The sequence below is a fragment of the Chrysochloris asiatica genome, unplaced genomic scaffold, assembly GCF_000296735.1.
Source record: "Chrysochloris asiatica unplaced genomic scaffold, ChrAsi1.0 scaffold00002, whole genome shotgun sequence".
In the NCBI taxonomy this organism is placed as follows: Eukaryota; Metazoa; Chordata; class Mammalia; order Afrosoricida; family Chrysochloridae; genus Chrysochloris; species Chrysochloris asiatica.
Window position 1 is genome coordinate 19,500,096 of NW_006408520.1, and position 13,073 is coordinate 19,513,168.

The following is a 13,073-nucleotide window of genomic DNA, read 5'->3' on the forward strand; positions in this document are numbered from 1 at the left end:
GTTCTCTCCTGACAATATGTCCAAAGTATGAGAGACGAAGCTTAGCCATCCTGGCCTCCAAGGAGCACTCTGGCTGCACTTCTTCCAGAGTGAGAGGCTTCCAACTTTCTTTTTCTTAAGCAGTGCTTTGTTTATCTTGGTTCTCTTTCCTTTCCATTAAAAGTTTGTAATTGTTGGTTTCCATCTCCTTGAAAAATGTTGTTGGAATCTGGATTGGGATTGCATTATATGTGTAGATTGCTTTGGGTAGTATTGACATTTTCACAAGTCGTCCTATCCAGGAACATGGTATATTTTTCCATTTTTGTAAGTCTCTTTTGGTTTCTTGTACTAGTGTTTTGTAGTTTTCTTTGTATAAGTCCTTTGTTTCTCTGGTTACATTTATTCCTAAATATTTCATCTTCAACTTCTAGTTCTTTGGACTTGAGTGAGTGGTTTGTTCTATTACTTGTCAACCCTGGGGTCATCAGCAGCCTGCCTTGTTACCTGCCAGACTTGCCTGCCTGCTGCCATCTGAGCCAACGATCTTGATTCATCAGCCCTGCAGCTACATGAGTCAGAAGCCTTCAGCTTGACTTGGGACTTGCCCACCTCTACAACTGTATGAGCCATTTCCTCGATATAAACCTCTCTTTATATATATATATTTATAAGCTTCACCGGTTTTGCTTTTCTAAAGAACCCAGTCTAAGAGAGCCAACAATTTTGACCATCCATCCATCTGCCAGTCCCTTCACCTTCAGATACATTTAATGTTTTGTTTCTGTTTAGAAATTTGACTTTTCTACGTCAACAGCACATCTGTGTATAATAGATGCCTCTTAATGTCTCTCCAAGTTTGACTGATGAACAGAACCTTCCCTCAGAGTGATTTCCTACTTGACTTACCCTGTACTTGAGTGAAACTCAAGATAAAAAAAAGTCTTCCCATATATGAGTATACTGAAAATTGCTTGCCAAAAGTGTTGAACTCATTTTTGTTTTTAACTCATTTTTGTTTTTAACTCATTTTTAATGTTACCCATACATGAAAACATTTGTCTCATGTACCCTTACCAATAGTAAACTCCCAGTGTCCCCATACTCTCATCTTCAAACCTACTCCAATCCAACTCCACCACCCCTATCTGGTAGTGGATATGTGTTGCAGAGTCAGTTCTGACTCATAGCAATCCTATATAGGATTTCCGAGACTTTACCGAAGCAGAACACCTCATCTTTCTCCTGCAGAGTGGCTGGTAGATTCAAACTGATGACACTGAGGCTAGCATTCCAACTCATAACCCACCAGGTATCCTTATCTACCTATATAGACAGCAGTTGATGTAGGATAAACACTGGTTTGCTAATTGCGAGGTCAGTGGTTCAAACCCACCAGTCACTTATTGGAAATAGTATTCAAGGTAGCTATGAGTCAGAACAACTTGACAGCACTTAATAACAACATTTCCCAATCCTGATCAATAAAAACCTCCTTCTAGTATTCAAAACTTATTCCTTTTCCTGTTTTCCTAATATATTTCCCTTGATTAGAACTACAGGCAGTATAACTTACTGGTTAATACTTTTGGATCTGTAATTAACAGACTTGCTTTGAACGCTGTCTTACCACCATAATGACATGATAAAATGAACCTTTTGATCCTTAGTTGGCTATTTGAAAAATGGGGATGATAATAAGGTTGTGATGTATATGAAATGGAGTCCTGGTGTGACACTGTGGGATAAAGCACTGGACCACAAAATCAGTTTGAACCTCAAGACTGGCATTTCAAATTCACCAGCTGCTCCTTGGAAACTCTACACAGGGTTGTTATGAGTCGGAACCAACTCAATGGCACTTAACAAGAACAACAATGTATATGAAGAGATAATAAATGCAAAGCACTTTAACACAGACAGAGCACAATACTTGCTGACTGTGATTATTTCAATTCCCTTTTTTTCTACTTATCTTTCAAGGAGCCCTAGTGACATAGTGGGTTGAGCACTGGGCTGCTAACTGAATGATCAGCAGTTCAAATTCCCAGTTCAAAGTCACTCTATAGGAGAAAGATGAGATTGTTGATTGTACTCTATCCTATAGGGTTTCCATGAGTCAGAATAGACTCAATGGCAGTGGGCTTGGTTTTTGGTTTTAACAATCTTTCAAACTTATACTTGTTACTGGTCTCATAGCACCCTGTGTTTAACAATATTATAATATTAGCCAATTATTTTGTAATTTTCTTCCTACCCCCTTGAAGTATTCCCACTACCTAGCATGCTGAAGCTGTTCAACGAATGATTGTTGAATGAAAGCATAAAGCCTTTCTTGGCTATTACAACCTCTCTTTTCTGAATGCATAGAATAATTATAATCTTTACTATACAATTCAGTATTTGATTATTTAATGCCTCATATTGCTTCTTGTGTTTTATGTCCTCAATTAGATTAAAGAATCCTTAAGGATACACAGTCATCTAATAAGTACCTGTTAAATGATAGGAAAATAAGTGGTAGACAACAAATTTTTGTTAAATTAATTGCAACAATAGCCAAGCTATTTATTAGACACATACATACTATGTGTCTGTCAGTTCTAAATACTGGTAGGAATCGCTAAATCAATCTTTACAAGTCTGTGATATAGATTCTACTATTATTATTAATGTCCCTCAGTTGGAAGATGTGTAGCCAGAATGCTCCTTGGAGGCCAAAATGGCCAAACTTCGTCTCTCATACTTCAGGCATATTGTCCGGAGGGACCAGTTGCTGGAGAAGTATATCATGTTTGGTAGGATGGAGGGTCAGAGAAAAAGAGGAAGACCCCCAGCGAGATGGATTGGCCAAGTGGCAGCATCAATGGGCTCAAGTGTGGCAATGATAGTAAGGTTGGCAGTGTTTTGTTCTGCTGTGCATAAGGTCATTATGAGTCAGTACCAATTCGATGGCACCTAACAACAAATCTTATAAATAAGGAAACTGATGCATAGAAAAATTAAGTATTTTATCAGTTCTTATATACTAAAAACGTCAATGATCAAAGATGTTAATAGTGATGCAGTCACTTGCATTTTCCTGCTTTACCATCATGAGCATTTTACTTTTTTTTAAAAAAAACTTTTATTGAATTGAGTGATAGTTTACATGGTAGAACATTGGTTTTGCACTCATCCTGTCATGTTTCATTTCACTGCAATGCTTACAACCCCCTCCATGCATCATCATTCAAAAGTATTTGCTTCTATTCCTTTTTTTTTTTTTTTTTAATGTATACAAAAACATTCAGGAATATATAATTGTTTAAACAACCAAAGGGCACTTTCTGCAAGCCTGCCTCCTGGCCACTAGTACACCACCTTTCTCTTTCCGTGAGTCTAGAGTCCTCAGCTGCTTCTTCTCTGCATGTCCTCATCTCTGCCTCCATCTCTGGTGTCCCTGCTTCTCTGGATAGGGTTCCACATTCCACTTATGTGTTTCTTCCTTGATTCCTGGGGTCCTCTGTTGCTGCACTGTAAGACAACTAATCCCCTCCTTTTGTTATAAAACTTCTACCTTTACAGTGTGACAATCACAATTAGTCATGATAACAATTACTCACTATTGAATTATAAGAATCTTATCCCCATCTCCTTCACCAGACCCATCCAGACAAGATGAAAACTATTCAGTGAGGATTCTATCTTCCCCCACACGCTCTGAAACTAAACTTCCTCTTGAAAACTTGTAAGACAGCCACTTCGTGCCTTTATAACTCCCTCACTCCCATTTTAGGTAGCCAATGTCTAGCTTGTCCCTATCAACACTGTGTACAGAGGGGATAGGTTTGATCCTTAATGAGAAGACTCCCCTCTCAGTTGGTATTTTTAGCTACTACATCCATAAGTATGGGTCAAGTTCGTCAAATTGTAGCAATTTACACTTTTTTTTTAAAACTAAATTTCTTTATTTTCCTCTAGTCAAGTTCTGATCATCAAGCCATTGAAGCTAAGTCAAATGGATATTATCTGCAAGTCTGTACATCTCCCCTCACTTCATATCAGTTGGATAATTCACTCTCAACTCTAGCCCTCCATGGCTATGTCCTTGTCCATGGGCTCAGGAGTCTCTACGTCTCAGCATACTTCAGGCCAACCAGGCTTCCTCTTCTCTCTCATCTCCAGTTCTATGGAACATGGTCAAACTCAGCTCATATTTTCGTTGCTGCCTTTCCCCCCACTTATACTCACCAGCAGACCAACATGGTTGCCCTCAAGCTTCCATGCCTGCTTAGGTGTTCCCTTTGAGTTTTAGTCTTATAGGGGGGTTGTCCTGGAGGGACTTGATTGCTTGCCTTGATGACTCCCAGGGGAACAACTTGCTTGTTCTTGTAGTAGCCAATCAGACTGCCATTTTTGTTTTTGATTTTTCCTGCTGGTCTTTCTTTTGAGAGGTATCTTCTGTTCCTCTAGCTGCTCCGGACTGTTCTGCATGTCCTTTCAAGTGTGACTGTCCCACCTCAGAAGGTTCTGGATGGGGCTCAGGATTCCACATAAGGTGCTATATACTACAAAGACTCCGCAGTAAGCCTATTTCACTGGGCAAGTTCTAGAACCCCTTTTAGGTATTCCAATCAGTTATAGGCTGAAGATGGGCTTACAAGCTTTCTGTAATCACATTTGAGCATTTGACTTTTATCCTCATGGACATAAGCTAGCTGCTGTTACTTCAGGCATTGTGTTCATATTCCAGACATGAAAAGGGTTAAAATAAAGTTTAAAAAGCAAAATGGGCATGCCAGTCAAAAATCTTTTTCTAAATCTTAAAGCATTTAGAAAAAACTTCATCTCCCCACAACTGCTGCATATATATATTATTTATTTATTTTTTAATTTAAGGTTTTTATTGTGGATTGAGTGAAAGTTTACAGGGCACATCATCAGTTTCACATTCAACCATTCATATAACTTCTTACATTACATTGATTATAATCCCCTCCATATACCATCAGTTAAAAGTATTTCTCTCTATCCACTTTGTTGTTGTTGTTAAGTGCCGTTGAGTCGGTTCTGACCCATAGCGACCCTGTACAGGGCTTCCGAGGCTATAAATCTTTACGGGAGCAGAATGCTTCATCTTTCTCCTGCAGAGCAGCTGATAGTTTTGTACTGGTCTTAAGGTTCGCAGCCTGATTCGTAACCACTACGCCTTTTTAAAAAACACACACAAACAAAAAAACCCCACTCAGGCATATATAATAATTTACATCTCCAAAGGGCACATTCTGCAAGTCGGCTCCTGGCCACCAGTTCTTAGTCCTTCTCTTCTTAGTTGATGAATCTAGAGTCCTCAGCTGCACCCCCTCTCCATGCCCCCATCTCTGCCTCCATCTCTGGCGCTGCTGCTTCTCTGGATAAGGTCCCACACTCTGCTTGTGCGCTTCTCTCTTGATGGTCCTATGGTCCTCTGTTTCTGGACAGTAAAATTAACCACTCCCCTTTTTTTGTTACAAAACTTCTACCTTTACAAGTGTGACAGTTGCGATTCGTCATGATAACAGTTATTCACTATTGAATCTTACGAATCTTATCCCCATCGCCTTTCACCAGACCCATCTAGACAAGATGATAGCTATTCAGTAGGGACTCTTTCTTTCCCCCCACCCTCTTAACTAAGCTCCCTCTTGAAACCTTGTAAGCCAGTCACTTCGTGCCTTTATTGCCCCTTCATTTTAGGTAGCCAGTGTCTAAGTTGCCCGTTCCTATCTACCCTGTGCACAGAGTGGATAGTATTGAAACTTGATTTGAAGGCTCTTTCCCTTTCTGTTGGTATTTAGAGTAACTACCACTCTGAGTATAGGTCAGGTTCATCATGAAGATGTATCTTCTGTCACTGTAGCTGTTCCAGGAGTTGGGGAGTTATTTTGGGTGTTGGAGAGGGCAATACAAGAAGGGGGGAGGAGGCAGAAGAACAAGATAGGTAGGGGAACACTGAGACAGGTTTGCATGGCCTAAGTGGGACAGAGATAAATAGTGATGCATGCTCAACCTTGGAACAACAGGGCTCTGGGATACAGAGATCTAGGTATAGCTTGAAGAGGGTAAATACTAAAATCCTTGACTGCCTTATTAATATTAATTTCCTTTGCCTACTATTGTAAAATAGACACTTGAGTGGGATAGAAAGGAATGTTGGGAAACTTAATTAGAGAAACCTTGTAAGCCCGCCTTCAGCCTATAACTAATTGGAATACCTAAAAGGGGTTCTACAACTTGCCCAGTGAAATAGGCCTCATACAAAGCCTTTACAGAGTATAGGACCTTAGGTGGAATCCTGAGTCCCATCCACAACCTTGTGAGGTGAGACATTCCAACTAGAAAGGACAAGCAGACTGCTGCTTATATTTTATGGGCTAACCTTGTTTCAGACTCCTTGTGTTGCATTGTAGGGATCAACACTGGACTTTCAACCACAAAGTTGGTAGTTCAAACTCACCAGCCAATTCTTGGAAACTCTATGCAGGGTCACTGTGAGTCGGAACAAACTCAACAGACTTAACAACAACAACAACCTTGTTTCATCTGGCCAGCTTGTATTAGTTGCAATGTTGTTCTGTTGTTAAGTGCCATTGGGTCAGTACAAACACATAGTAACTTCAAAACAGAACAAAGCATTGCCCGGTCCTGGGCCAACCTCACAATCGCTGCTGTACCTGAGCCCATTACTTCCACTATTACCAATCTATCTCGTTGGGGGTTTTCCTCTTCTTCTCTGACCCTCCAATTAATTGCAATAGCATGTGGAAAGTTTAATATTTTAGATTTCCTGTCTCTCTGAGTAGAGGACTTGAGAGTGGTTTTTGGGATTTACCATGATACTATTTCTCCATTGACGATTTTTGCAGACCTCACATAGAGAATTCTGTGCATAACTACCAACAGTTCCACGGGAGAAAGATGAGGCTTTCTGCTCCCGTAAAGATTTACAGCCTCGGAAACCCTGTACAGGGTCACTATGAGTTGGAACCGACTCCACGGTACATCACAACAACAATGTCATTATATTTGACATTATTGGAGACATTTATATTGGAATCAAAAGCAACAGTGAACTTTTGCAGGTTGTTTGAGAAGTAATAAATGGCAATCACTATTTGAAGATTAGTTGGAGAGTGATATGCAAGATGGACTGAAGGGAGGAACCACAAAGTAAGCAGGAAATGTTACTACAGCACAAGGTGAAGAGAGTCCAGATGAAGTTAGAGGCAGTATGAATGGATGAAAAGGTATGAATGCAAGGGACAATTTGAAAGACAGAACTATAACAGATCTTGATCAATAAACATAGGCTATTTTAAAATCAATAAATAATATAAGAACTTTTTATTCTAAAGAAGTGAAAATGTTAAAAATTATTCTCAAGTCCTAAGTCTGGAATATGGAAAAAGATAAGGACAGTGGGAGCAGTGTGTTTTCAGGAAGAGATAATGACTTTGTTTTGGATATAGTATCCTTTTTTGGGGGGATAGTTTCTATCTGAGACATTAAATAAGGGTTATTCAAAGGAGAATTGGAAAGAATAAAAATCTGTAGCTCAAGTAAGAGAAAATAGGAACAATATATTTGAAAATTATTAACATAAATGTTTTAAAGTTGTAGGAATAATTGAACTTTCCATATAAAGTACTTAGAATATAGCAAGTGATGAACTGAACCTTGGTAAAGAGGAAGAAAAATAGAAGTCAATAAAAGTAGAGAAGGACATACATATATTTAGCAATTAATGGTAGCATCCAGAGCAATTTCTATTCCAACTTGTTTTCAGAGCTTCAAGATGACTCACTGCTGATCTTGATTCATAACTCAGTGTCATGAAAACCAATCAAAGTCCTCTTTAATTCAGTCCAACACTTAATAAAGATTTCTCATTGCTGAGTCCTTTTTCTACTTCCCTGGGAGTGATTTAACCTGGATCCAGGCCATAAGAAACTGTCAGCTTCTTTTTTTTTTTTTTGGTCTCTTGACACACTTGGAAACTTTAAGTTGCCATATAAGAAATCTAACTTCCTTAAGACCATCATGCTGAAGAGGTCACAAATAGGGCTCTGGTTGACAGTCCAACTGAGCCCAGCCTTCCAGCTATATACATCAAGGTATGAGATATTTGAATGAAACCTTCTTGAACCCTCCAGAACAGCCCATCTGCCAGGTGAATACTTTCAAGCAGCCTCAGTCAACACCACATGGAGAAAACCCAACTTATCTCTGCCCTAATTACTGACCCACAGAGTTTTGAGGTATAATAAAATAGTTATTGTTTTAAGCCACTAAGTTTTAGGTCAATTTGTTCTGCAGCAATAGATAAATGGAAGACCATGTAAAAAATGTGATTTCATTTCTTTCTTAAGTATCAATTTCTTCATCTATAAAACAAATTAGTTTCACTAGATGATATCTAAACTCCTTCTTGCATTAAATAACATGACTCTATCTCTTGTTTAAAGAAGCTATTGTAACATAGTATATACGAGTTGGGCTGCTAACCTCAAAATCAGCAGTTCGAAACTAAAGATGAAACTTTCTGCTTCCATAAAGATTTACAGCCTCTGAAATCCTGTACAGGGTTACTATGAGTCGGAACCAACTCTACAGCACTAACCAACCAGCCATCTTTTGTTTAAGGATCCTTGGTAGCTTAGTGGATTACAAATTGGGCTACTAACCATGAGGTCAGAAGTTTGAATCTACCAATCCCTCCAAGGGAGAAAAATGAGGTTTCTGCTCCCATAAAGATTTATAGCCTCAGAAACCCTACACATAGTCTCTGTGAGTCAGAACTGACTCGGTGACACAAAACCACCATCACCACCACTGTAATATAATGAAGCAGCTCTTCCCCATTAGTATTTTGAGCGCCTTCCAAACTGAGGGACTTACTTTCTGGCACTATACCTGACAATGTTCTGCTGCTATTCATGTTTCATTTCCTGGTACTATATCTGACAATGTTCCATAGCTATTAATAAGGTTTTCAGTGGCTAAACATTCAGAATAAGTCAGCTTCTTCTTCCTAGTCTGTCTTAGTCTGGAAGCTCCACTGAAATCCATCTACCATGGGTGATCCTGCTGGTGTTTCAAGTACTAGTGGTACAGATTGACAGATGAGTGGTGGAGTCAAGCAGTAGATAAGCATATAGGGAAGACAACAACACTAGTGAGATATACATACCATGGATGGCCAACCACTCAAGATCAAAAGGGCAGCATTAACTCAAGGACAAAATTCAGAAGGGTTGGGAAAGAAGATGGAATCACAGGGAGGAAGTGGGATAACTAATTGCAATCATTGAAATGAAATGAAGTACATGATTTGTTGAATGTAACACTGGTGATCTGCTCTGTAAACCTTCACTCAACTCACAGTAGAAAGTTTAATTAAAAAAAATTAAAAGACCAGAGTTACTTGTCTTTTAGAACACCTGAGACTGTGACCATTAGAAACCCTTCAAAATTATAACTAAATTCACTCATGGAGACTAACTCACAAACAGTAGACAGACCAGGCCTCTAAAATGAAAAATAACACCCACAAGGAATGTCTTCCTAAGAGTATTCAACCATACAAGAATCAAAGGGCAGCATTTGCACAAAAGTAAAATCCAGAAGGCAGGGAGGGGCAGAAAAGATGGGTGAATAGAAACAGGGAGTCCAGGGTGGAAGTGGGGTAAAGGGATTAACATATATAGGGGATTACAACCTATATCATGAAGCAATCTATGTAAAAATTGTTGAGTGGAAAATAATTTGCTTTGTAAACTTTCACCCAAGCCACAATAAATTGCTTTTGTTTTTTAAAAAGATGACAGAGAAGGCTTTGGTATCAGTTGAGAAAGTGGTGAAAGTAAAGTGATAAAGAAATTGAAAACAGAAGCATAAGTAGTGGGATGGAGATAAAGGGAATGGGAAGTTATTGCTTAAGGGATACTGGGTTTCTGTTAAGGATAATGAAAAAATTTGGAAACAGAGAATAATGATGACTGCATAACATGGTGAGCATATTCATGTCACTGAATTGTACACATAGAAATGGTTGAAATGGAAAATATTTTATAATATGTATTTCACCTCATGCAAAACAAGACAATTGAGCATACAACTTGAATGTTTAATAATTGTAAATTGGTTAAATAAATTATTACATCCTTTTCAAAAAGCAATTACGATAACAAAACAAATAAACACATAGAGGTGTAAAAGGGCCTGATGTATCCTAGGAATGAGAATTTTAGTGGAACAAGATGTGAAAAATAGAAACAGGGATAAAAAGGTAATTGAGTCTCATTATGAAAGACCTCATATGCAAAGTTGTATCAGTCAAGATTTTTTTATTACAAGGAGTAGGTTAGTATCCTGAACAATCCTTGTTAGGGAAGCTATTCTTGCTTTGGTATTGCTGGGAAACAGAATTGAAAGATGTCAATACCTCCCTTCTCACTGTCTCTCTTTCTTTTATTTCTACTTCTCTCTGAATGGTGTCTTTATTTTCTCCTACTGCAGATGGTCTTCATGGAGTCCTGGTGTCACAGTGGCTAAGCACTTGACTGCTAACCGAAAGGTCAGCGGTTCATATCCACCAGCCTCTTTTTGGAAAAAAGGTTTATCAGTCGGCTTCCATTAAGATTTACAGCCTTGGAAACCATAATGGACAGTTCTACTCTATCCTATAGGGTTGCTGTGAATTTAAATCCACCCTACAATAGTGGGTTTTGGTATAAGGCAGCACTGGTAGCGTAGTGGTTACGAATCGGGCTGCGAACCTTAAGGTCAGCGGTTCGAAACTACCAACTGCTCCGCGGGAGAAAGATGAGGCTTTCTACTCCCGTAAGGATTTACACCCTCGGAAACCCTGTACAGGGTCGCTATGGGTCGGACCTGACTCGACGGCACTTAACAACAACAACAACAACTTCAGTGGTTAATTGGAAATACGGCCTTTGGCAAGATTATAGTTAAGAAAAGAGAATTTTCTGCCTCCATCTTCAGCTATTCCTTTCCTTAACCTTGGAGTAAATGCTATAACCAAGAAGATTGAATACTCATTTTGTGTTCAACAACATTGGATCAATGCTCATCCTTGTATTCAGGAAAATGGCATATTTATTAGTTGCCACCAAGACAAGGACATAATTAGAGTGGGAGAAGAGATGTTTCCCAAAAAAGACTGTGTGTCTACTAACATGCAATGAAGTTTGAATTCCCATATGATGACGATGATGGTGGTGCTAATGATAATAACATTTACTGAATGTTTACCATGTGTTTTACATATATCGTTTTATTTAATCTTCCTAAATACCCTATGAGAAAGGTATTACTAATCCTTATTTTGGGGTCCTGGTGTGGCACTCTAGGATAAGTACTACACTACTAACTGGAAAATTGGTGGTTCAGACCCACCAGCTTCTCCATGGAAACCCAATATAGAGTCATTATCAGTAGGAGCCAACTCAATGGCACTTAACAACAAGTCTTATTTTACAGACAAAGCAATTAAAGCACAGAGAAGATAAGCAAATTGTCCAGGGTTACACAACTAGTAATGGCAGATTTGAATCCAGTTTTGTTTGAGTCTGAAATACCCTTTAACCACTAGAAACCACATGGAAGAATCAGTTGTTATTGTTGGGTGCCATCGAATGGGTTTCAATTTATAACGATCCGATGTACAACAGAACGAAACACTACCAGTCCTGTGCCAACCTCACAATCGTTGTTAAGCTTGAGCACATTGCTGCTGCCATTGTGCCAGTCCATCTTATTCAGAACCTTCCTCTTTTTGCTGGCCCTTCACTTTACCAATCATGACGTCCTTCTCTAGGGACTATCTGATAAGTCTGGCCATACTGGCTTCTAAGGAGCATTCTAGCTGTACGTCTTCCAGCACAGATTGGTTTGTTCTTCTGACAGTCCATGGTACTTTTAAAATTCTTCTCCAAAACCATAACTGAAATGCATTGATTCTTCTGTGGCCATCCTTATTCACTGTCCAACTTTCACATGCATATGATGGTATTGAAAATAACATGGCTTGGGTCAGGTGCACCTTACTCCTCAAACTGACATCTTTGCTCTAGAACACTAAAGAGGTCTTGTGCAGCAGATTTGACTAATGCAATATGCCATTTGACTTATTGACTGCTGCTTCTATGAGTGTTGATGGTTGATCTGAACAAAATGAATTCTTTGACAACTTCAATCTTTTCTCCAATAATCATAATGTTATTTATTGTTCCAGTTGTTAGGATTTTTGTTTTCTTTACATTGAGGTGCAATCCATACTGAGGTTGTGGTTACTCTTCATCAGTAAGTATTTTAAGTAGATGCTTTCAAATAAATCTTCCCTTTAGAAATATCTCTCTGGTAATGGTGTAGACACTGGATTCAAGAGAGGAGACACTGAAAATAGAGATCATTGTGATTGTCCAGGTAAGTAATGATGAAGACCTAAACAGAGAACAAATAACAGATTCTAAAGATAAAAGGAGATATCAACAAAACTTGTCAGTAGGTTGTGTAAGTAGGTGAATAAGTGAGTTTAGTTAATAAAAATCCTTGAGGTTTGTGGCTTGATTAAAATGGGAGATAATGACTTTTCTTAGTTTCTTGCTCCCTTCTTTCCTTTCTTCCTTTCATAAGGAATTGCAGGTGGCTACTATTGAAATTAACCAATATAGAAAAGAAATAATGTGGATGAGCTGTTTCCAACCAGTCTGGATGGGGTTGATAAAAAGTGATGGAGAAAGGACTCCTGCGGTTCAATAGGGAAAGATTGCTATCAGGTCTGACAGGGAGTGTTGGAAAGGTAAATGTAAATGTTTGGTAACAAAAGGAGGGGAGTGGCTGATTTTGCAGTCCAGGAGCAGAGATCCCTGAAACCATCAAGGGAGAAAAGCAAAGTGAGAGACCCTGTCCAGGGAGGCAGCGACGACGCTAGGGATGGAGGCAGAGACAATGACATGGACAGAAGGAGCAGCTAGGGAATCTGGACTCAAGGAGGGAGAGGGGCTGTGGGCTGGCAGCTGGCGGGAGGCGTGGGGGGTGTACCCTTTGGT